This window comes from Coregonus clupeaformis, unplaced genomic scaffold (assembly GCF_020615455.1).
Source record: "Coregonus clupeaformis isolate EN_2021a unplaced genomic scaffold, ASM2061545v1 scaf0052, whole genome shotgun sequence".
NCBI lineage: Eukaryota > Metazoa > Chordata > Actinopteri > Salmoniformes > Salmonidae > Coregonus > Coregonus clupeaformis.
The window spans coordinates 757,403-782,500 of record NW_025533507.1 but is presented as its reverse complement, the minus strand read 5'-3'; the positions used below and the strand labels follow the sequence as shown (position 1 = coordinate 782,500).

Here is a 25,098-nt window from a genome sequence, read left to right as displayed (position 1 = left end):
CCATCTCTCTACCTCTCTCACCCAGTGGAAGTAGTTATTATGCACAGGGTTAGTGAGTGGCGTCAAATTAGGAAAGGCTTTGAATATCTGCTCGACCACACATGATCGCTAGCAACTCTATCAACCATGTCAGTTTCTGTAGAAACACACTTCTCTCCCCCTCCCTCCAACTCTCCCTCATGTCTCTCTCCCTGACGAGTGAACTGATGTACTGTAGCGCCTGTATCCATAGTGATGTTAATTACGCCATGTGAAACAAGGAATATGACGTGTGTATGTGTGCCCGGTGTGTACGTGCATGGAGGTAAGTGCGTACAAAGAGCACACAGCACAGAGAGAGGAGGAGAGCAGTGAGGCATGGAGTGGCCAGTCCAACTCTAAAATTAAACCATTTACATATAAGGTAAAAGTTCCATCATCAATGGCCCTAAACCCAATTAATCCAAGGATACAGTCAGTATGGCTCTCTGTCTGTCTGTCTGTCTGTCTGTCTGTCTGTCTGTCTGGATAGTGAGTAAACTAAACCCTTTCACCCTCTACCATGATCAGTAGTACCACATGATCCAGTATAGGCTGTCCAGAGGGTGGCGCGGTCTGCCGAACGTATTACCGGGGGCAAACTACCCGCCCTCCAAGATACCTACAGCACCCGATGTCACAGGAAGGCCAAAAAGATCATCAAGGACATCAACCACCCGAGCCACTGCCTGTTCACCCCGCTATCATCCAGAAGGCGAGGTCAGTACAGGTGCATCAAAGCTGGGACCGAGAGAATGAAAAACAGGTTCTATCTCAAGGCCATCAGACTGTTAAATAGCCATCACTAGCACATTAGAGGCTGCTGCTGCCTATTGAAATCACTGGCCACTTTAAGAAATGGAACACTAGTCACTTTAATAATGTTTACATATATTGCATTACCCATCTCATATGTATATACTGTATTCTATAATATTCTACTGTATCTTAGTCCATGCCGCTCTGTCATTGCTTGTCCATATATGTATATATTCTTAAATTTGTGTGTGTTGGGTATATGTTGTGAAATTGTTAGATATTACTTGTTAGATATTACTGCACTGTCGGAGCTAGAAGCACAAGCATTTCGCTACACCCGCAATAACATCTGCTAAACACGTGTATGTGACAAATAAAATTTGATTTGATTTGATTTAGATATGGAAAAACATGAGCCTTGTGACCTTTTCAGACTAATGGAAGCTGACCCCTGGCTGTGTTTCTGACAGTATTAATACACGCTGGGTTAGAGCTGGAGAGCGAGAGAAAGAAAGAAATGACGTCTCTGCTCTGTAAGGCATGCTGCTGTGGCAGTAGAGAAGCGAGTGATTGTGTAGGGGAGGAATGGAGCGAGGGAGAGAGTGGAGAGGGAATAAGTGAATATGAGAGGTGGCAGAGTGAGACTTCCGGTTCCCACAGAGCCAGCAGAGAGAGGACAAAGAGCCAGCAGAGAGAGGACAAAGAGCCAGCAGAGAGAGGACAAAGAGCCAGCAGAGAGAGGACAAAGAGCCAGCAGAGAGAGGACAAAGAGCCAGCAGAGAGAGGACAAAGAGCCAGCAGAGAGAGGACAAAGAGCCAGCAGAGAGAGGACAAAGAGCCAGCAGAGAGAGGACAAAGAGCCAGCAGAGAGAGGACAAAGAGCCAGCAGAGAGAGGACAAAGAGCCAGCAGTCGGGACATTGTGAACAGCAGGAATATGTTTCTAACAGAGGCGTGAACGTTTAAACAAAATTGGGATCGTTAACGTTTAGAAAAAAATCCTAGAGTTCTAGAGTGTATCCAAGGTGCAGATACACACATAACATTGTCTACTGCTCCGCCCCACTGGCCCAATCCCCTGTGACCTCATTGGCTGATGGTTCCTGACGTGTAAGCACTTTCACGACTGAATGGACATCACAGCCAGACCTCTGATTAACAGAGTGGAACAATGCCATTAGACCCTCTCTCACCAGCTAGATCGCTCAAGATTGACTTCGAAATTGGACGTCGGGAAATGCATTAAAAACCGGCCACTAGGAGCAACAGTGAGCGCTATTACCAGAGTTTCTAAACCCAGATGTGCAACATCGCGAGACTTCCGGGTATGCTTGCAAAACAGACCAAGTAGACCAGGCCGGCGTTTTTGCTATTACCATCAAGTAGGCTTGGGTTTTGCTAGGGCGTTGTGGATGAGGGTGTCGGACGGGCGTAGTCCCATGACTCCGAATCCGAAGGTCGTGTGTTCAATCCAGCACACTCATTTTTATATATTTTTTCCCAAACCTTAACCCTTAACTTAACCATTCGGAATTAGCAGGAAGAGCAACCCATGGTGTCAAAAACACTTCGAAATTCGACGTTTGGAGCAACTTCGAAATGTGATGTTTGGAGAAACATGGAGAAACATCAGAATCTGAAGTCAAATTGGTAAAAACAGGGAACTCACTGCTTTCACACCACAACACACGCACACACATGCACACACGCATGCCAACACACACACACATGGACACACGCACACACACACTCTGTTTTGAATATTTAACAACACTGCTGAGCGACATGCATGACAAGATGAAAGACAGGAGGGAGGAAGGGAATGAAACGAGAGAGGAGAGCGAGAGGAGAGAGAGGAGAGAGAGAAAGGAGAGAGAAAGGATAGAGGGGGAGAGAGAAAGGAGAGAGGGGGAGAGAGAAAGGAGAGAGGGGGAGAGAGAGAGGAGAGAGAGAGGAGAGAGAGGAGAGAGAGGAGAGAGAGAGGGAGGAGAGAGGGGGGAGAGAGGAGAGGGGAGAGAAAGGAGAGAGAGGAGAGAGAGGGGAGAGAGAGAGGAGAGAGAGAGGAGAGAGAGGGGAGAGAGAGGGGGAGAGAGGAGATAGGGGAGAGAGAGGGGAGAGAGAAATGAGAGAGAGCAGAGAGAGGAGAGAGAGAGAGTGGGAAGAAAGGAGAGAGAGAGAGAGAGAGAGAGAGAGAGAGAGAGAGAGAGAGAGAGAGAGAGAGAGAGAGAGAGAGAGAGAGAGAGAGAGAGAGAGAGAGAGAGAGAGAGAGAGAGAGGAGAGAGCGATGTCTCATTCTGTCTCAGCTGTGTATGCTAAACTCATCACCCAGGAGTGTAGGCCCAAACCTCATTATGCATGCTGCAACTCTCCACTAAAACCCCATACACCTCAGAAAAGAAGCCCAGTCAGCCCACCAGGTCACACAGCCCCTGTGTCTGTGTGTGCGTGTGTGTCAGGGTTTCAGTTAGCCAGTAGGCCTAATAGCTGGCTTTTGGCATTATTTTTTTTAAAGCCCATTAATAAAATTGGCGCCCATTTCGAAATAATGCTTTTTAGCCTATTCATTAATGGAGATAAGTTGATGGAAATACATTTGACTGGTCCTGCTTATCTGCTTATAGGTTAATTGACATAATTTAGTGGAATTAAATTGGCTCCATGTTAATTTGCATAATTTAGTGGAATTAAATTGGCTCCATGTTAATTTGCATAATTTAGTGTTATTAAATTGCCACTTGTGTACAGTATATTCGTTGTATATCTTATTTATCACACACGTACAGCATACAGATACAGAGCCTTTGAGCGGAAAATCTGTCTGCATCTCAAACAGCAAATGCATAGACAACTGAAAGCAGGCGTCATATCAGCGCGTCACACACCACTTTGCAATGAGCTGGATGCAGTATTCATTTTCAAAACATACTTAATTTCCTAGCCAAAATCAGACCGTGGAGGCAATTATTTTATACTGTATCAACTTTATTTCGTTGTCTAGTAGACAAAGGCATAATCCTAGTCATATTAGCAACCCATGCTAGTTGTTGCATATTAGATCTAACCTCTTTCTGAATTTCTAACGGATATTTTCATCTCTGTCACATGAAACCGTTGGCATGCGGTGCGCTTTTGACACTGTTTTCACACTAATTGAATGAAAATTCGCACGCAGCCTAGCCTACTGCCTTGTGAGCATTGCTGCGCTTTTAATGTAGTAGTTTATCAAGATTCTAAGCTAAACGTGCTGATCTGATGCATCTGCCTCAATGCTTTTTAACGTTTTTTTGGATGTAGCGTAGGCCTACCGGTTGTATGAATCTACTGTCCCAGAGTCTGTTTGGAATATCCTATTTCTTTTTTGACAAGCTGACCAATAAAATAGGTAAGCTTTTCTACTATGGGGGATAGTAGATTGACATAGGCTAATGATTTTGCTGTTCGTTACACGTCTTGTTGTCACATCGTTACATCCTCGACTTGCATGTTGTGTTAATATGAATGACCATAATCTAAATGTGATTTCTGTCATTCTGAGCACCGTTGCTGGATGCCCTAATCAGGTTACGCACCCAATGCATATGGATCGGGTAAATTTCTCAAATGTCAGATAAATTAAAATGCTGCCGGCAAATGTCCAGCGCCACATTTCCCTAACGGAAACCCTGGTATGTGAGTGTGTTTTTGCGTGTGTGTGTGTGTGTGTTCGGTGTGTATATGCGCTCGTTCACCATGTACGTGAAATAATGTACAGAATATTTAATACACTATGAATAACAAAACTTCAGGGCCATAGAGATTTAGTAAATAGTAAAGTTGTACTTTCAAATCAAACTGTCTAAAGGCATGATGTCATAGAAGTGATATAATCCCAGAGAGCAGGCTGAGTCACAATGCTCCAATTAGACACACATCACACTTCATTAAACAGATCTGACTTCCGACACTTACGCAACCCTCACATTATTGTAGGTTTGTGCGTGTTTGTGTGTGCGTGAATGCTTGCGTGCGTGTGTGTGTGTGTGTGCCTCTCACTGTGGGCTGAACCTGATCGTCACACCTAGAGCAGCAGGGTGTGATGTTCTACCAGCACCCTAGAATCTATTTCTGCTGCCAGTGATTATCACACCAACACATCACCATCCGCAGGAGAATTAGACTGCATTAAAACAGTGTTTGTGTGTGTGCGTGTGTGCATGATATACAGTTAGGTCCCAAAGTATTTGGACAGCAGTGGAGGCACCTCAGAAGAGGAAAGGGAGGACCATCCTCCTCGGTGAATTTCATAAAAATAAAAAGTGAAACATTTAAAAAGTTATAAAAATCATTTTTTAGATAAAACTATACTAAATATATTCACGTCACCAAATAATTGACTTGCAATGAAGGTCTACAGTAGCCTCAACAGCACTCTGTAGGGTAGCACCGTGGTGTAGCCGGAGGACATCTACTTTCCGTCTTCCTCTGGGTACATTGACTTCAATACAAAACCTAGGAGACTCATGGTTCTCACCCGCTTTCATAGACTTACACAGTAATTATCAAATCAAATCAAATGTTATTGGTCACATACACATGTTTAGCAGATGTTATTGCGGGTGTAGCGAAATGCTTGTGTTTCTAGCTCCAACAGTGCAGTAATATCTAACAAGTAATATCTAACAATTTCACAACAATACACACAATACACACCAATCTAAAGTAAAGGAATGGAATTAAGAATATATAAATATTTGGACGAGCAATGTCAGAGCTGCATAGACTAAGATACAGTAGAATAGTATAGAATACAGTATATACATATGAGATGAGTAATGCAAAATATGTAAACATTATTAAAGTGGCCAGTGATTTCAAGTCTATTTATTTAGGCAGCAGCAGCCTCTAAGGTTCTAGTGATGGCTATTTAACAGTCTGATGGCCTTGAGATAGAACCTGTTTTTCAGTCTCTCGGTCCCAGCTTTGATGCACCTGTACTGACCTCGCCTTCTGGATGATAGCGGGGTGAACAGGCAGTGGCTCAGGTGGTTGTTGATGATCTTTTTGGCCTTCCTGTGACATCGGGTGCTGTAGGTGTCCTGGAGGGCAGGTAGTTTGCCCCCGGTGATGCGTTGGGCAGACCGCATCACCCTCTGGAGAGCCCTGCGGTTGCGGGCGGTGCAGTTGCCGTACCAGGCGGTGATACAGCCCGACAGGATGCTCTCAATTGTGCATCTGTAAAAGTTTGTGAGGGTTTTAGGTGACAGACCAAATTTCTTCAGCCTCCTGAGGTTGAAGAGGCTCTGTTGCACCTTCTTCACCATACTGTTTGTGTGGCTGGACCATTTCAGTTTGTCAGTGATGTGTACGCAGAGGAACTTGAAGCTTTCCATCTTCTCCACTGCGGTCCCGTCGATGTGGATAGGTGGGTGCTCTCTCTGCTATTTCCTGAAGTCCACGATCAGCTCCTTTGTTTTGTTGACATCGAGTGAGAGGTTATTTTCCTGGTACCACACTCCCAGGGCCCTCACCTCCTCCCTGTAGGCTAACTCAATATTGTTAGTAATTATGACAACTTCCGGAGGATGTCCTCCAACCTATCAGAGCTCTTGCAGCATGAACTGACATGTTGTCCACCCAATCAAAGGATCAGATAATGAATCTAGTACTGAAAGCATAATCTACAGCTAGCTAGCACTGCAGTGCATAAAGTGTGGTGAGTAGTTGACTCAAAGAGAGAGAAAGACAATAGTTGAACAGTTTCGAAAACAAATACATTTCTTCAAAAATGAAGTGAGAGAGCTAGCTATATTTAGTGCAGCTAGCTACACTGAACAAAAATATAAACGCAACATGTAAAATGTTGATCCCATGTTTCAAGAGCTGAAATAAAAGATCCCAGAAATTCTTGTGCACAAATTTGTTTACATTCCTGTTAGTGAGCATTTCTCCTTTGCCAAGATAATCCATCCACCTGACAAGGTGTGGCATATCAAGAAGCTGATTAAACAGCATGATCATACACAGGTGCACCTTGTGCTGGGTACAATAAAAGGCCACTCTAAAATGTGCAGTTTTGTCACACAACATAATGCCACAGATGTCTCATGTTCTGAAGGAGCGTATAACTGTAGGAATGTCCTGACTGTAGGAATGTCCACCAGAGCTGTTGCCAGATAATTTAATGTTCATTTCTCTACCATAAGCCGCCTCCAACGTCGTTTTAAAGAATTTGGTAGACCATGTGTATGGCGTCGTGTGGGCGAGCGGTTTGCTGATATCAACGTTGTGAACAGAGTGCCCCATGGTGGCGGTTGGGTTATGGTATGGGCAGGCATAAGCTACGGACTATTAACACAATTTCATTTTATCGATGGCAATTTGAATGCACAGAGATACCATGATGAGATCCTGACGCCCATTGTCGTGCCATTCATCCACCGCCATCACCTCATGTTTTAGCATTATAATGCACAGCCCCATGTCGCAAGGATCTGTACACAATTCCTGGAAGTTGAAAATGTCCCAGTTCTTCCATGGCCTGCATACTCACCAGACATGTCACCCATTGAGCATGTCTGGGATGCTCTGGATCAATGCGTACGACAGCGTGTTCCAGTTCCTGCCAATATCCATCAACTTCGTACAGCCATTGAAGAGGAGTGGGACAACTTTCCATAGGCCACAATCAACAGCCTGATCAACTCTATGCGAAGGACATGTGTCGCGCTGCATGAGGCAAATGGTGGTCACACCAGATACTGGCTGGTTTACTGATCCACACCCCTACCTTTTTTTGTAAAGGTATATGTGATCAACAGATGCATATCTATATTCCCAGTCATGAGAAATCCATAGATTAGGGCCTAATGAATGTATTACTGTAACTCAGTAAAATCGTTGAAATTGTTGCATGTTACGTTCATATTTTTGTTCAGTATAGTTTAGCCTACTCAAACACCTGGCTCAAACAGAGAAGAATGCTTTGTTAGCTAGCTGGCTATGGCTATCCAACACTGGAACTCTTCCAAGTCAAAGTAAGCTTTTGAAGCTTTTGGCCAGCCGGCATAACTGCTAAACTGCTTGCTGACTGTACACTTTACTGCATGATTGTCGCGGGTTTACATTTGACATTTTAGTCATTTAGCAGACGCTCTTATCCAGAGTGACTTACAGTTAGTGAGTGCATACATTTTCATACTGGCCCCCCGTGGGAATCGAACCCACAACCCTGGCGTTGCAAACGCCATGCTCTACCAACTGAGCTACACGGGACTATAACACATTAGTTCTAGTAGTTATGTTGACTATGATGTTAGCTAATATGGTGACAACGATGTAGGCTGTGTGTAGCAGTTAGCGGTTATGATATGACGGTTTTGCTTGGAACAGTTTTTTCACCTGGTCACAGACAGCTGACGTGATGTGCACTGAAGTCCACAAGTGAAGGGAAAAGGTTAGAGGAGGAGATCGCGTAGATGCAAGAAGGAATTATATGCTGCGTTCACATGCTAGTCGGAACAAGGAAAGTCGGACATTTCCGAATTGCTAACTGTTTGAATACAGCGCGTGTATAACTACAACCAGTTAGCAAGTCGGACATTTCAGAGTTTCCTAGTTCCGACTAACACCTGAACGCGGCAATACAACAACCAAAGTTGTTTTTATATAGCTGCTATGAAAGTGAACTGTGTTTGCGTGTGATCCGGGGTGTATTCATTCCGCCGATTCTGTTAAAAAATATTCTTATTCACAATAAAAGTGACTCCAAAATGACACATTACATTATTTACCATTCATTTCTATTGGGCACAAAATAATCTGAAACACAACCAAAACAAACTACAAATGCATCCAACAAATTTGTAGAGTCACAAGCTTGATGTATTCATTGCGTGCTGAGAATATGGGACCAAATACTAAAACTTGTTGACTATAAAGGGGAACTGCCTTCTAGAACCAACGTATCTGGTTATAAATTACCTATGTGGGTCAGAAACATTTATTCTAGTGTCAAAATTGAATACAAAGTGTAATTTTGGCCAAAAAGTGAATGCGTTACGACGGGTATGGATGGGTAGGGTATGAATCACTTTTACCAATGACATCCAATTGCCCAGCGACAACAAGGTGTGGTCCCGCCCCCAGCTGCCATGTGTTGTGGACATGTTGTCAAGGCTACAACGCATGCACACTTGCTCGGCATAGGAGTGAAAATGGACTTCCATAAAGTGGTGCAAACTTCTAATGCATTCAACAATATTGCGCAAGATGGCAAGGAATGGATTAAATAAACTTATAACATGATGGTTGTGACTGGTGTGTTGCAAGTAACTAGTTACCTATCTAGCTAGCTAGCTATGATACTGTGATGTAACTAGCTAAATACATAGCCTCTCCCTAATGTGTAATGTGATAGAGAGGAAGATTTGCTAACGTTGTACATGACTAGGGCATTCCCCCGACTAAAAAAATAGTTATCTCCTTTCAAACAATCGACTGGTTGAAATTTTAAAACGTGTATTTTTCCATATATAGGCACACCCAGGGTTGTTGCAGTGACCGTATTACCGCCACACCGGTCACGAGTCATGAAGGCAGTCAAATTCCACCTTACCATTTGGTCACGGTAATTAGGCTTCTCCAAGCTCTGATGCTGCTGATGGTCATTAGTCGCATCATGAAGCCTTAGAATGTATTAAAAATCAAAGCATATAGCCCAACATTTGTATCACAACTAGTTACATAAATAACTCTGAATTAAGCATATAGGAGAACCTATTTCTTTGTTAACCGCTCAACACAGAATAGCTGTATGTGTGCCCTCCTTCAAATCGTTTGGAGAAAATAGCCTTTCTATTTTATTCAGCTTTGTTCAATTGTATTCTTCAAACTATAAAATAATGACACGGAATTCTAAGCAAATCTTGTCTGCTAAATGAACTAGTGTAGCCCACAGCCATTTGGCATAGCCAGATCAGGACCTAACATAAGGACAACTCAGAGTATGCTATTCTGTTCTCCAAAAGTCTACATCAGTGGCTTGTAGGCTATCGGTCATATGGACACTAAAACACATTGAGACATAATTTTACTGTAATAGAGGAGAAATTAACTTTTATAACAACACCCTTTTTATGTCTCAACTACTCCAATTACGCGCAGCGCAGACACTACTAAAACGAGAGTATCAATTAACGTTGATTCTGGAAAATGAATGTTCAGTTTGTCGCGTGTGGCATTGGGGTACCACTTACCGCTAGCAGGATTTTAGACAAAGACTATGTTCAGTTTGTCGCGCGCGGCATTGGGGTACCACTTACCGCTAGCAGGATTTTAGCCAAAGACTATTATACTAGCTGTGTATTCTGTGTTTAATAAATGTGCAATAAAAGCATAAAACACAATTAGGCCACTTGATTTCAACATCTGAACAAAGTGGTCAGGCTAACATGCTGTTCAAACAGTTGGAGACAGACAGAAGGGTGTGTTCATAACAATTCAACTGTTCAACCTTGTTAGCTAGCAAATATATCCAAGTTGGCTAAACTTGAAATATAAATATTAGCTGGCTAATCACTAGCACGTGAGTTTGAGAGATTGTTGATGAGACCTGGGTTAATTTTCTATAGCCCAATGCCTGTTTCAAGAAGTTAGTCATTATTAGTGAATGTGCATTATGCATGGTTCTAGTTAAATCTGTAACAAAAAATGGCATTTTCATAGACAGACTTGAAAGCCAGCAACAACAAAAAAAGCAGGTTAAACTATTTTGATAAAATCATTAAATGATTAGTGGGTCTTATGGTTGTGGAAGGCTTATGTTTATAACTTCACAAGCCCTGAATTCATTAGATTATTGATGACTGTTTGAAATGCAGTGTATTTGACCTTTTAATTGTACAACAACGCATATTTAGAGAAAACGTATGAACTCAGCAAAAAAAGAAACGTCCTCTCACTATCAACTGCGTTTATTTTCAGCAAACTTAACATGTGTAAATATTTGTATGAACATAACAAGATTCAACAACTGAGACATAAACTGAACAAGTTCCACAGACATGTGACTAACAGAAATTGAATAATGTGTCCCTGAACAAAGGGGAGGTCAAAATCAAAAGTAACAGTCAGTATCTGGTGTGGCCACCAGCTGCATTAAGTACTGCAGTGCATCTCCTCCTCATGGACTTCACCAGATTTGCTCCGACCCAACAGGTCCCAGACGTGCTCAATGGGATTGAGATCCGGGCTCTTCGCTGGCCATGGCAGAACACTGACATACTGTCTTGCAGGAAATCACGCACAGAACGAGCAGTATGGCTGGTGGCATTGTCATGCTGGAGGGTCATGTCTGGATGAGCCTGCAGGAAGGGTACCACTGTAACACACAGCGTTGAGATTGCCTGCAATGACAACAAGCTCAGTCCGATGAAGCTGTGACACACCGCCCCAAACCATAACGGACCCTTCACCTCCAAATCGATCCCGCTCCAGAGTACAGGCCTCGGTGTAACGCTCATTCCTTCGACGATAAACGCGAATCCGACCATCACCCCTGGTGAGACAAAACCACAACTTTTTGCCAGTCCTGTCTGGTCCAGCGACGGTGGGTTTGTGCCCATAGGCAACATTGTTGCCGGTGATGTCTGGTGAGAACCTGCCTTACAACAGGCCTACAAGCCCTCAGTCCAGCCACTCTCAGCCTATTGCGGACAGTCTGAGCACTGATAGAGGGATTGTGCATTCCTGGTGTAACTCGGGCAGTTGTTGTTGCCATCCTGTACCTGTCCCGCAGGTGTGAAGTTCGGATGTACCGATCCTGTGCAGGTGTTGTTACACGTGGTCTGCCACTGCGAGGACGATCAGCTGTCCGTCCTGTCTCCCTGTAGCGCTGTCTTAGGCGTCTCACAGTACGAACATTGCAATTTATTGCCCTGGCCACATCTACAGTCCTCATGCCTCCTTGCAGCATGCCTAAGGCACGTTCACGCAGATGAGCAGGGACCCTGGGCATCTTTGTTTTGGGTGTTTTTCAGAGTCAGTAGAAAGGTCTCTTTAGTGTCCTAAGTTTTCATAACTGTGACCTTAATTGCCTACTGTCTGTAAACTGTTAGTGTCTTGACGACCGTTCCACAGGTGCATGTTCATTAATTGTTTATGGTTCATTGAACAAGCATGGGAAACAGTGTTTACATTTCTACTAATTATCTTTGAAAGACAGGGTCTTGAAAAAGGGACGTTTCTTTTTTTGCTGAGTTTATATCGTGAATCTTTTACAGTAACTACTTGATAGAAATTGTTAATGGTGTGTGTGTGCATGCGAGTGGTGTGAGTGTCAGCGGAGTGTGTGTGTGTATTTATGCATGTATGCCCCAGTGTCCTTCCATTAATTTTTATCCTGCAGCCCCCTGTAATCTGTCCCTGTTCTAGGTGATTGCTCACATGAGACAGAGAGGACACAGTCGACCTCTACATCAGTGGACCTGGAATACTCTAACAATATGCCATTTCATTGCATACTCCAGCCACAGACATTCCCCTGTGCTGAGCCATGGACAGACATGAATAAACACAGCCTTCTGTCTGTAATCAGCTCTACTGTTTACCCATCTGGGTGTGTGTGTTTGACGATCACATGTAAATTATTTCCGATTAGTAAAGTACAGCTGCTTAACAACCTGTCACTGTGTGTGTGTGTCTCTCTGTTGGCCTTGATGTGGTTGGAAGTCTAGTTTTCTCCCCACTGAACATCTCCACTGTGAGCCAACTAAAACCTTTCCCTCCCCTGAGGCTGCAGGCTATAGAGTCAAGGCCTGTGTTTGCTCAGCTTTTTAGAATGTGTGTGTATTTGTGTGTGTCTCTCTCTCTGTGTTAGCCACGTTGCCATCCCTCTGCGTCACCTCTCACCCCCCCCATCTCAGCTTGTAATATTGCATCCCTCCCGTTTCCCCTGATTGTCACGCTCACACATACATACATACACCCCGATCCTCCCCACTACTCTTCCTCCCCTGGGTTAATGCTGCATGCAGAGGGGTGTCAGCTTTGGTCAGCGTCACCTCTCACCCCACTCTCCGCCACCCTCTCCCCCTCCAAATCTTCACCTCCTATGCTCTTCTTCACCTCCCTCTACCCCTTCCATCTCTTCTCTCACACTCGGTAGGTTCCACTACTGTGTGATAGCACTACGCCATGCATTACCCTCCCTTCTCTCTCTCTCTCTCTCTCTCGCTATATAGATTATAAAATACTGGGGTTCAGAGTTTTTCTTGGCAGTTATTAAAGAAAGCAGTACTGGGGCTGTATGTCTCAGAGTAATCTTATTCATTACTATTCATTATGGTATACAGTAGATCAGCACTCCCATCAGCCTCCCAACCAAATAATTCAAATCCTACTCTCCTTCGTCTACTCCGAGTCCCAACATCAGTAGATGATAGTTCCAGTACATATCATCAGTAGATGGTAGGTACAACACACATCATCAGTAGATGGTAGGTACAATACATATCATCAGTAGATGGTAGGTACAACACACATCATCAGTAGATGGTAGGTACACCACATATCATCAGTAGATGGTAGGTACAAAACACATATCATCAGTAGATGGTAGGTACAACACATATCATCAGTAGATGGTAGTTCCAACACATATCATCAGTAGATGGTAGTTCCAACACATATCATCAGTAGATGGTAGTTCCAACACATATCATCAGTAGATGGTAGGTATAAAACAAATATCATCAGTAGATGGTAGGTACAACACATATCATCAGTAGATGGTAGGTACAATACATATCATCAGTAGATGGTAGGTACAACACACATCATCAGTAGATGGTAGGTACACCACATATCATCAGTAGATGGTAGGTACAAAACACATATCATCAGTAGATGGTAGGTACAACACATATCATCAGTAGATGGTAGTTCCAACACATATCATCAGTAGATGGTAGTTCCAACACATATCATCAGTAGATGGTAGGTACAACACATATCATCAGTAGATGGTAGGTACAACACATATCATCAGTAGATGGTAGTTCCAACACGTATCATCAGTAGATGGTAGTTCCAACACATATCATCAGTAGATGGTAGTTCCAACACATATCATCAGTAGATGGTAGTTCCAACACATATCATCATTTACATTTACATTTTAGTCATCAGTAGATGGTAGGTACAAAACGCATATTATCAGTAGATGGTAGGTACAACACATATCATCAGTAGATGGTAGGTACAACACATACAGTCAGGTCCATAAGTATTTGGACAGTGACACAATTTGCATCATATTGGCTCTTTACGCCACCACAATGGATTTGAAAGGAAACATTCAACAATCAAGCTTTAAGTGTAGACTCATCTTTAATTTAAGGGTTTTGTCAAAATTATTGTATGAACCGTGTAGGAATTACAAGCATTTTTATACATAGCCCCCCAATTTTAGGGGCTCAAAAGTAATTGGACAATCTAACATAATCATAAATTAAATTGTGAGTTTGAATCCTTGGTTGCAAATCCTTTGCAGTCAATGACTGCCTGAAGTCTGGAACACATAGACATCACTAGATGCTGGGTAGCCATGCTGGTTAAGTGCGCCTTGAATTCTAAATAAATAATCGACAGTGTAACCAAAGCACCCCCACACCATCACACCTCCTCCTCCATGCTTCACGGTGGGAACCACACATGCAGAGATCATCAAAATCTCAAATTTGGACAGATTTCCACTGGTCTAATGTCCATTGCTCGTATTTCTTGGCCCAAGTAAGTCTCTTCTTATTGGTGTCCTTTAGTAGTGGTTTCTTTGCACCAATTAAACCATGAATGCCTGATTTACACAGTCTCCTCTTAACAGTTGGTGTTGAGATGTGTCTGTTACTTGAACTCTGTGAAGCATTTATTTAGACTGCAATCTGAGGTGCAGTTAACGCTAATGAACTTATCCTCTGCAGCAGAGGTAACTCTGGGTCTTCCATTCCTGTGGCGGTCCTCATGAGAGCCAGTTTCCTCATAGCCCTTGATGGCTTTTGCAACTGCACTTGAAGAAACGTTCAAAGTTCTTGAAATGTTCGGTATTGACTGACCTTCATATCTTAAAGTAATGATGGACTGTTGTTTCTCTTTGCTCATTTGAGCTGTTCTTGCCATAATATGGACTTTGGTCTTTTACCAAATAGGGCTATCTTCTGTATACCCCCCCCCTACCTTGTCACAACACAACTGATTGGCTCAAACACATTAAGAAGCAAAGAAATTCCACAAATTAACTTTTAACAAGGCACACCTGTTCATTGAAATGCATTCCAGGTGACTACCTCATGAAGCTGGTTGAGAGAATGCCAAGAATGTGCAAAGCTGTCATCAAGGCTACTTTGAAGAATCTCAAATGTAAAATATATTTTGATTTCTTTAACAGTTTTTTGGTTACTACATGATTCCATATGTGTTATTTCATAGTGTTGATGTCTTCACTATTATTCTACAATGTAGAAAATAGTAAAAAAAAAAAAAACTTGAATGAGTAGGTGTGTCCACTCTTTTGGACTGGTACTGTGCATCTATCTCTGTACTCACACGTATGTAGCTACCACACATTGGTACAGAAACTGACACACACACACACAGCTGATGATGAGGCAGACAGACAGGTGCTTTCAGGAGCAGGATGGCTGTCAAAATATCACTGTCAGATATCAGAACAACTCAGAGGGTGCGCACACACAGCTCAGAAGGGTCAGGTCCGATAATCAACCCTACTCCAGCTAGAACCCAGCCAGGCAGACAGGCAGATTTACCAACAGTGTCTGTACGTGTCTGTCTCTCAGTGATGGTGTATGCATGCTGAAGGTGCCTCTGAGTCTGACTCTCTCAGAGTGTGTGTGTGTGTTTGGTGTAGGGTAAATAGCTCCATGTGCCGCAGTAGTTTGCTGTCAGCACGCCTGTGTGTGTGTGTGTGTGTGTGTCATTATTAATCATTAGTTCAGGTTAATCCTAATTCAGAGGTGTTGGTTTCGCAAAATCAATTATATTGAGCTGGGCTCTGTACAATTCAGATACGGACTCAAGGGATAAGACTATAGACACACACATACCCTGCGAACACACACACACACACACACACAACGCTGTTGACGAATTATTGGTAACACACTCACTCAGTGCTGGAAGGTTTCATATGGATAGGTGTGATCCATCTCTTTACATTTCAGTCATTTAGCAGACACTTATCCAGAGCCACTTACAGTACTGAGTGCATACATTTTTTACAACTTTTTTGTACAGATCCCCCGTGGGAATGGAACCCACAACCCTGGCGTTTGCAAGCACCACGGTCTACCAACTGAGCCACACACCTCATCTCTCCTGTCTTTATTTCTCTCATTCCCTTGCTCCCACGCCCACTCCTCCTTCTCGTCCTCTCCATCTCGTCCCCTCCATCTCGTCCCCTCCTTCTCGTCCCCTCCATCTCGTCCCCTCCTTCTCGTCCCCTCCTTCTCGTCCCCTCCATCTCGTCCCCTCCTTCTCGTCCCCTGCATCTCGTCCCCTCCTTCTCGTCCCCTCCATCTCGTCCCCTCCTTCTCGTCCCCTCCTTCTCGTCCCCTCCATCTCGTCCCCTCCTTCTTCCCTCCTTCTCGTCCCCTCCATCTCGTCCCCTCCATCTCGTCCCCTTCATCTCGTCCCCTCCTTCTTCCCTCCATCTTGTCCCCTCCATCTCGTCCCCTTCATCTCGTCCCCTCCTTCTTCCCTCCTTCTCGTCCCCTCCTTCTCGTCCCCTCCATCTCGTCCCCTCCATCTCATCCCCTCCATCTCGTCCCCTCCATCTCGTCCCCTTCATCTCGTCCCCTCCTTCTTCCCTCCATCTCGTCCCCTCCTTCTCGTCCCCTCCATCTCGTCCCCTCCATCTCGTCCCCTCCTTCTCGTCCCCTCCTTCTCGTCCCCTCCATCTCGTCCCCTCCATCTCGTCCCCTCCTTCTTCCCTCCTTCTCGTCCCCTCCATCTCGTCCCCTCCATCTCGTCCCCTCCTTCTCGTCCCCTCCATCTCGTCCCCTCCTTCTCGTCCCCTTCATCTCGTCCCCTCCTTCTCGTCCCCTCCATCTCGTCCCCTCCTTCTCGTCCCCTCCATCTCGTCCCCTCCTTCTCGTCCCCTCCATCTCGTCCCCTCCTTCTTCCCTCCATCTCGTCCCCTCCTTCTCGTCCCCTCCTTCTCCCCTCCTTCTCGTCCCCTCCATCTCGTCCCCTCCATCTCGTCCCCTTCATCTCGTCCCCTCCTTCTCGTCCCCTCCTTCTCGTCCCCTCCATCTCGTCCCCTCCTTCTCGTCCCCTTCATCTCGTCCCCTCCTTCTTCCCTCCATATCGTCCCCTCCTTCTCGTCCCCTCCTTCTCGTCCCCTCCTTCTTGTCCCCTCCATCTCGTCCCCTCCTTCTCGTCCCCTTCATCTCGTCCCCTCCTTCTTCCCTCCATCTCGTCCCCTCCATCTCGTCCCCTCCTTCTCGTCCCCTCCATCTCGTCCCCTCCATCTCGTCCCCTCCTTCTCGTCCCCTTCATCTCGTCCCCTCCTTCTTCCCTCCATCTCGTCCCCTCCTTCTCGTCCCCTCCATCTCGTCCCCTCCTTCTCGTCCCCTCCATCTCGTCCCCTCCATCTCGTCCCCTCCATCTCGTCCCCTCCTTCTTCCCTCCTTCTCGTCCCCTCCATCTCGTTCCCCTCCATCTCGTCCCCTCCTTCTCGTCCCCTCCATCTCGTCCCCTCCATCTCGTCCCCTCCATCTCGTCCCCTCCTTCTTCCCTCCATCTCGTCCCCTCCTTCTCGTCCCCTCCTTCTCGTCCCCTCCATCTCGTCCCCTCCATCTCGTCCCCTCCATCTCGTCCCCTCCTTCTTCCCTCCATCTCGTCCCCTCCATCTCGTCCCCTCCTTCTTCCCTCCATCTCGTCCCCTCCTTCTCGTCCCCTCCTTCTCGTCCCCTCCTTCTCGTCCCCTCCATCTCGTCCCCTCCATCTCGTCCCCTTCATCTCGTCCCCTCCTTCTTCCCTCCATCTCGTCCCCTCCTTCTCGTCCCCTCCATCTCGTCCCCTCCTTCTCGTCCCCTCCATCTCGTCCCCTCCTTCTTCCCTCCATCTCGTCCCCTCCTTCTCGTCCCCTCCTTCTCGTCCCCTCTCACTTTCCCTGTTCTTCCAGGGAATTTCTTATTCATTTTGTTTATTCACTTAAGGAGATGGATCTCACACACACACACACACACACACACACACACACACACACCGCTTATTTAGGGAGATGGATCCACTGTGACTCCTCATCCTTCCGCCTCCGCAGCGTGTGTATATGTGAGTGTGTGTGTGTGTGTGTGTGTGTGTGTGAGTAAGTGAGTGAGTGAGTGAGAGAGAGAGAGAGAGAGCGTGAGTGAGTGTGTGTGTGAGTGAGAGAGTGACTACCTAGATTCAACATTAACACACACACAGGACCCAGCCCTGTATAGAGCGGAGGTCCTTTACATATGGCTTGTATAAAAAAAATAAAAAAAAATATAACATTCAAATAACAACAAATATATTGTATAACATTCTTGCATCTTCCGATAGAGCTACCAAAATGTCATGTCGAATTAAGAGGTAGCCACCAACCAGCCCACATGACTTGTGCTTGTAACGGTGTGTGTGTGTGTGTGTGTGAGAGAGGGTGTGTGTGTGTGTGTGTGTGAGAGAGAGAGGGTGTGTGTGTGATAGCCTGCCAAAGACAGTCAGCCTGTGTCCCTGATGGCCAAAGCACTGAGTCAGCAAAGGTGCTGTCTGCATTATTCAGCAGGTGTAGCCAAGGTGCTAAAGAGATGCCTCACTGGAGAGGCTACGGTGCTAACAGGACTTGTGCAGGTCAGGGCTAAGGGTATATACTAGCCTAGCATGATAAAGGGACTAGTGCAGGTCAGGGCTAAGGGTATATACTAGCCTAGCATGATAAAGGGACTAGTGCAGGTCAGGGCTAAGGGTATATACTAGCCTAGCATGATAAAGGGACTAGTACAGGTCAGGGCTAAGGGTATATACTAGCCTAGCATGATAAAGGGACTAGTACAGGTCAGGGCTAAGGGTATATACTAGCCTAGCATGATAAAGGGACTAGTACAGGTCAGGGCTAAGGGTATATACTAGCCTAGCATGATAAAGGGACTTGTGCAGGTCAGGGCTAAGGGTATATACTAGCCTAGCATGATAAAGGGACTAGTACAGGTCAGGGCTAAGGGTATATACTAGCCTAGCATGATAAAGGGACTAGTACAGGTCAGGGCTAAGGGCATATACTAGCCTAGCATGATAAAGGGACTAGTACAGGTCAGGGCTGAGGGTATATACTAGCCTAGCATGATAAAGGGACTAGTACAGGTCAGGGCATATACTAGCCTAGCATGATAAAGGGACTAGTACAGGTCAGGGCTAAGGGTATATACTAGCCTAGCATGATAAAGGGACTAGTACAGGTCAGGGCTGGGGATATACTAGCCTAGCATGATAAAGGGACTAGTACAGGTCAGGGCTGAGGGTATATACTAGCCTAGCATGATAAAGGGACTAGTACAGGTCAGGGCTGAGGGTATATACTAGCCTAGCATGATAAAGGGACTAGTACAGGTCAGGGCTAAGGGTATATACTAGCCTAGCATGATAAAGGGACTAGTACAGGTCAGGGCTAAGGGCATATACTAGCCTAGCATGATAAAGGGACTAGTACAGGTCAGGGCTGAGGGTATATACTAGCCTAGCATGATAAAGGGACTAGTACAGGTCAGGGCTGAGGGTATATACTAGCCTAGCATGATAAAGGGACACATGCAGGTGTAGCAGATGGGGATCTGGGTAAGAAGCTTCAGGAGGGCGGTCCCAGGAGGGCGGTCCCAGGAGGGCGGTCCCAGGAGGGCGGTCCTATGTGTTTGCGAGGCAGAGGTCATGGGTTCGAGCCTTAGTATGAGCAGAATCAGGAGGAAGCGGTACTCACTCAGCAAGCAGCGTGACATCCTTTTTACAGGTCAGGACTTAAGGGAAGCGTGTGTACAGGGGTTAAATTGGGCCTGGTCCCGCCGAGTCCGAGAACTGGCACCTATGATCCAAATGAGAGCCAGGCGGAGCTGAGACCCGCTTACCTTTGGTTATTTGAATTATCGAATGAAAAATTGTTGTCCACATTTTATTTTCCACAGCCAACAACACAAGTAATCAACAGCAAAATCAGACAACTCCATAGTAGAATAGTTGACCTATTCAATAGTTCAGCCTGTCGTATTCTATGCAAGAGAATACTATTCCACTCGAGAAGCATTCAAATGATGAGTGCCACACAGGGAGAGAAATATGCATGCCCAGTCATTGTACGACAGCAGTCGTGGGAAAACACATCTTTGAAGGCGGTTCTGTTAAAAGAGGAGGATCACAGAGCTTTCTAGTGTTACTAGGCTACAAGTATTTCTCAAATCCAAGAAATTAGTAAAAGGCACCATTTTAGAACCTGAATTTTTAGCAGTGGCATGGCTTATGCGTGTCCTCGCCAATGGCGCCAACGGTGTTGAACGCACATCTTATGTGTGTTTATATGATACCAGGGGTCGAAGCCCGACCAAGTCCCCCCCCCAAAAAAAATTAAAATAATAATAATATTATTTTCTGTTTTTGTCGGGACCCGCGATCCATATTGAACCCGTTCTGGGTCCGATTCCGGACCGCGGTCCGCCAGTTTAGTATTTGGGGCCTACATTATATTCACAGTACATGATCCTTGATTGGCTGAGTGCCAGTGGAACGTTTTTTGGGGACATTATGGTATTCAATATGTTGCTAACTAGAACGTAATCTAGCTAATTTCTAGCCACTGTGCTGCATCAGGTGATAATGTTTATTGCTAAATAACACACCTGCCTGATAATATGGACTAATATGTTATTGGCTCATTGCTGGATGGGGGGAAATTATATTTTAGATGTCAGCATAATTACATTTATCTTCATTTTGGAGTAGGATGTCCTATTAAAAGGTTACCTGAAGTGACCTTCTCATACTCATTCTCCCCCCAGAAAGTGTAGGTCCCTCCACCACCTGTAGTATACTGTGATATGTGCTTTTGTCAGTACATATTGTTTAGGCTAGTATATTATATCAACCCCCCTCCCCCACCAGGTCAGGGCTGAAGATAAGGAGATGAGCTAGCCTAGCATGCTAAAGGGACAAGTGCAGGTCAGGGCTAAAGACAATCGGACGAGGTAGATTCCTTCTGTTGCCAGGCTACAAGACACCCCCATAGAGTAGAACCGGACTACTGTCTAGGCAAACATTAGATGAGGTAAGTTTGTCACAATCAACAGGTGATGAGTCAGACAGGAGAGGCTACCGCTAATTGAAGACGCTAGAGAGCTACTGAACCAAAGACAGACTGCGTCTTTTCCTTTTGAGTGTGATGACATACATTAGATAATAATGAATCAATGTACTTGAGCTCACATCAAGGGACACACCGACGCACTATTGCACACACACGCGCACTTACACACACACACACACAGAGCAATTAATGCCCTTGTTTATTTATGAGAGTAAATATTAGATGCTGTTTGGAGAGTTTGATGTGTTCAGTTTTGCTCTGTTATATTGGGACTTTATGAATATATTGTTGTTTTTCCCCATGAGTAGTGCTAGCTATCTCTCTTTCTCTCTCCCTCTCTCTTCTCTCGCTCTCCCTCCTTCCCTCACCCTCTTTCTTTATCTCCCTCTCTGTCTCTGAGGGTGTTTCTGGGTATCAGAGCATATGAAAATAATGAATTAGTTCAGTAAACAGGCTTTTAGCTTCGCCACTGTGTTTGTGTAACCCGCTCACTGTCCGTATCAATGGACATTAATTTGTTATGCTTAAAAGAAACACACACGGACACATATGTTCACACACACACAAACACACACACACACGGTCATGCTTTCTCACCCCCATAATAGCGGCGAATGGAGCAGGCCACACATCCCGTGGTGTTTTGGATTAGCCTAAAATTGCTCCTTTGTGGGGGGTTATGAGGACGTGTGTAATGTACTTTTATCCTCTGTGCCCTAGTGTGTGTGTGTGTGTGTGTGTGGGTGAGTGTGTGTGAGAGAGAGACTATTTGTTTGTGTGTGTCTGAGAAAGAGAGAGAGAGAGAGGATTCTGCTGAAATGTTTCTGTTCTGAGAATTCTTATTTTAGGTTCTCCAGATTTACGATGTCATCAAGCTACTGAGATGGCCTTTAAAACTGTGTGTGCCTGTGTTAAAACTCTGTGTTTGTGCGTGTGAATGTAAAATGTAATACAGTGTTATGAAAAAGTATTTTCCCCCTTTCTAATTTTCTCTACTTTTGCATATTTGTGATACTGAATGTTATCAGATCTTCAACCAAAACCTAATATTAGATAAAGGGAACATAAGTGGACAAATAACACAACAATTACATATTTATTTCATTTATTTTATAAACAAAGTTTTGCAACACCCAATTCACCTGTGTGAAAAAGTAATTGCCCCCTTACACTCAATAACTGGTTGTGCCACCTTTAGCTGCAATGACTCCAACCAAATGCTTCCTGTAGTTGTTGATCAGTCTCTTACGTCGCTGTGGAGGAATTTTGGCCCACTCTTCCATGCAGAACTGCTTTAACTCAGTGACGTGTGGGTTTTCAAGCATGAACTGCTCGTTTCAAGTCCTGCCACAACATCTCAATTGGGATTAGGTCTGGACTGACTAGGCCATTCCAAAACTTCCAATTTGCTGCTTTTTAGCAATTTTCATGTAGACTTGATTGTGTGTTTTGGATCATTGTCTTGCTGCATGACCCAGCTGCGCTTCAGCTTCAGCTCACAAACGGATGGTCTGACATTCTCCTGTAGAATTCGCTGATACAGAGCAGAATTCATGGTTCCTTCCATTAAGGCAAGTCGTCCAGGTCCTGAGGCAGCAAAGCATCCCCAAACCATCACACCACCACCACCATGCTTGACCTTTGGTATGATGTTCTTACTGTGGAATGCAGTGTTTGGTTTTTGCCAGGCATAATGGGACCCATCTCGTCCAAAAAGTTGACTCAAGTTTGCCAAAAAGCACCTGGATGATCATCAAGACTCTTGGAAGAACGTTCTATGGACAGATGATTCAAAAGTTCAAAACTCTTTGGACGACATGGTTCCAGTAATGCCTTGCGAAAACCAAACTCTGCATTCCATAGTAAGAACCTCATGCCAATGGTCAAGCATGGTGGTGGTGTGATGGTTTGGGGATGCTTTGCTGCCTCAGGACCTGGGCGACTTGCCTTAATTGAAGGAACCATGAATTCTGCTCTGTATCAGAGAAATATACAGGAGAATGTCAGACCATCCGTCTGTGAGCTGAAGCTGAAGAGCAGCTGGGTCATGCAGCAAGACAATGATCCAAAACACACAATCAAGTCTACATGAAAATTGTTAAAAAGCAACAAATTGGAAGTTTTGGAATGGCCTAGTCAAAGTCCAGACCTAATCCCAATTGAGATGGTGTGGCAGGACTTGAAACAAGCAGTTCATGCTTGAAAACCCACACGTCACTGAGTTAAAGAAGTTCTGCATGGAAGAGTGGGCCAAAATTCCTCCACAGCGACGTAAGAGACTGATCAACAACTACAGGAAACATTTGGTTGGAGTCATTGCAGCTAATGGTGGCACAACCAGTTATTGAGTGTAAGGGGGCAATTACTTTTTCACACAGGGGAATTGGGTGTTGCATAACTTTGTTTATGAAATAAATGAAATAAATATGTAATTGTTGTGTTATTTGTTCACTTATGTTCCCTTTATCTAATATTAGGTTTTGGTTGAAGATCTGATAACATTCAGTATCACAAATATGCAAAAGTAGAGAAAATTAAAAAGGGGGCAAATACTTTTTCATAGCACTGTATGTGTTTGTGGTGGGATTAAGTAGTGTTCAGACTGGCTGTGAGACAGTCTAACCCCTCTCCACCAATGGGATTCACATTTCCAGCTAAGGGGAGATGAGTGCTTTAGTGTCAAGTACAGTTTTAGTGTGGAGTGTGCCCTGTGCCATATGTGTGTGATGTCTGTGGGGACTGGGATATGCTGGATAAAAAAGGAGAGGGAGGAGAGAGGGAGGAGAGGGAGGAGAGAGGGAGGAGAGGGAGGAGAGGGAGGAGAGGGAGGAGAGGGAGGAGAGAGGGAGGAGAGGGAGGAGAGGGAGGAGAGAGGGAGGAGAGGGAGGAGAGGGAGGAGAGGGGGAGGAGAGGGAGGAGAGGGAGGAGAGAGGGAGGAGAGGGAGGAGAGGGAGGAGAGGGAGGAGAGGGGGAGGAGAGGGAGGAGAGGGAGGAGAGGGGGAGGAGAGGGAGGAGAGGGAGGAGAGAGGGAGGAGAGGGAGAGAGGAGAGAGGGAGGAGAGAGAGAGGAGAGGGAGGAGAGAGGGACGAGAGGGAGGAGAGAGGGAGGAGAGGGAGGAGAGGGAGGAGAGAGAGAGGAGAGGGAGGAGAGGGAGGAGAGAGGGAGGAGAGGGAGGAGAGAGAGAGGAGAGGGAGGAGAGGGAGAGAGGAGAGAGAGGAGAGAGGGAGGAGAGAGAGGAGAGAGAGAGAGGAGAGTGAGGAGAGAGAGGAGAGATGGATCACAGACAGACAGACTTCCGCCAGCTTTCCAATGAGAGTTTCTCTATGTTAGGGAATCCTTCCTGAAGCCTGTATACACAGCATGTGACTAGAACAGCAGTGTGACTAGAACGCTGCTAGACTGACAGGACCAACCAGTTCGCGTTCGTTCGTGCGTGCGTCTGGATAGAAGGTCTCTTTCATCTGAGGTAAAGCTCTATCGTCAGAGTGACAGAGTCATCGGTCTTACACTCTAATGGAGTCAGCTATTACACACACACACACACACACACACACACACACACACACATACACACAGTAATCTCTCGCACACAGTTGTGACTGGCTTCCTGTCTTCAGATCAACACTTCCCATCATTTCTGTAATTTATGGCGTTCTCTCCATTTCTGTCGTGTTCTATCATTCAGAATTTCACTACACAGCAGCTAACTCTCAGTAGGGGGTAAAGGGAGAGAGAGAGGAAGAGGGAGAGGGAGGAAGTCACTAAATTAATGCATCTGTACAGTAGGGAAACGCAAACAGGAACGTGTTACACAGTGTGATCAGCACTTTCTCCTTCTCATCAGGCAGTTAGAAATTGATGTCATGTCAGCTTTATTTCTGTCAAACCGAGTTGTCTCTCTCGCTCTCTTCCCCCTCTCATCCCTTCCTCCTACTGACTCATCAGCTTTATTTCTGTCAA

At 45.2% G+C, this 25,098-nt stretch overlaps 1 protein-coding gene across 1 annotated transcript in view; it reads right to left on the bottom strand.

The window, feature by feature from the left end:
- LOC121567801 (platelet-derived growth factor D) overlaps positions 1 to 25,098 on the bottom strand; it is a 60,730-nt gene that overhangs the window by 18,896 nt on the left and 16,736 nt on the right. The gene's annotated exons all lie outside the window — the stretch shown is intronic.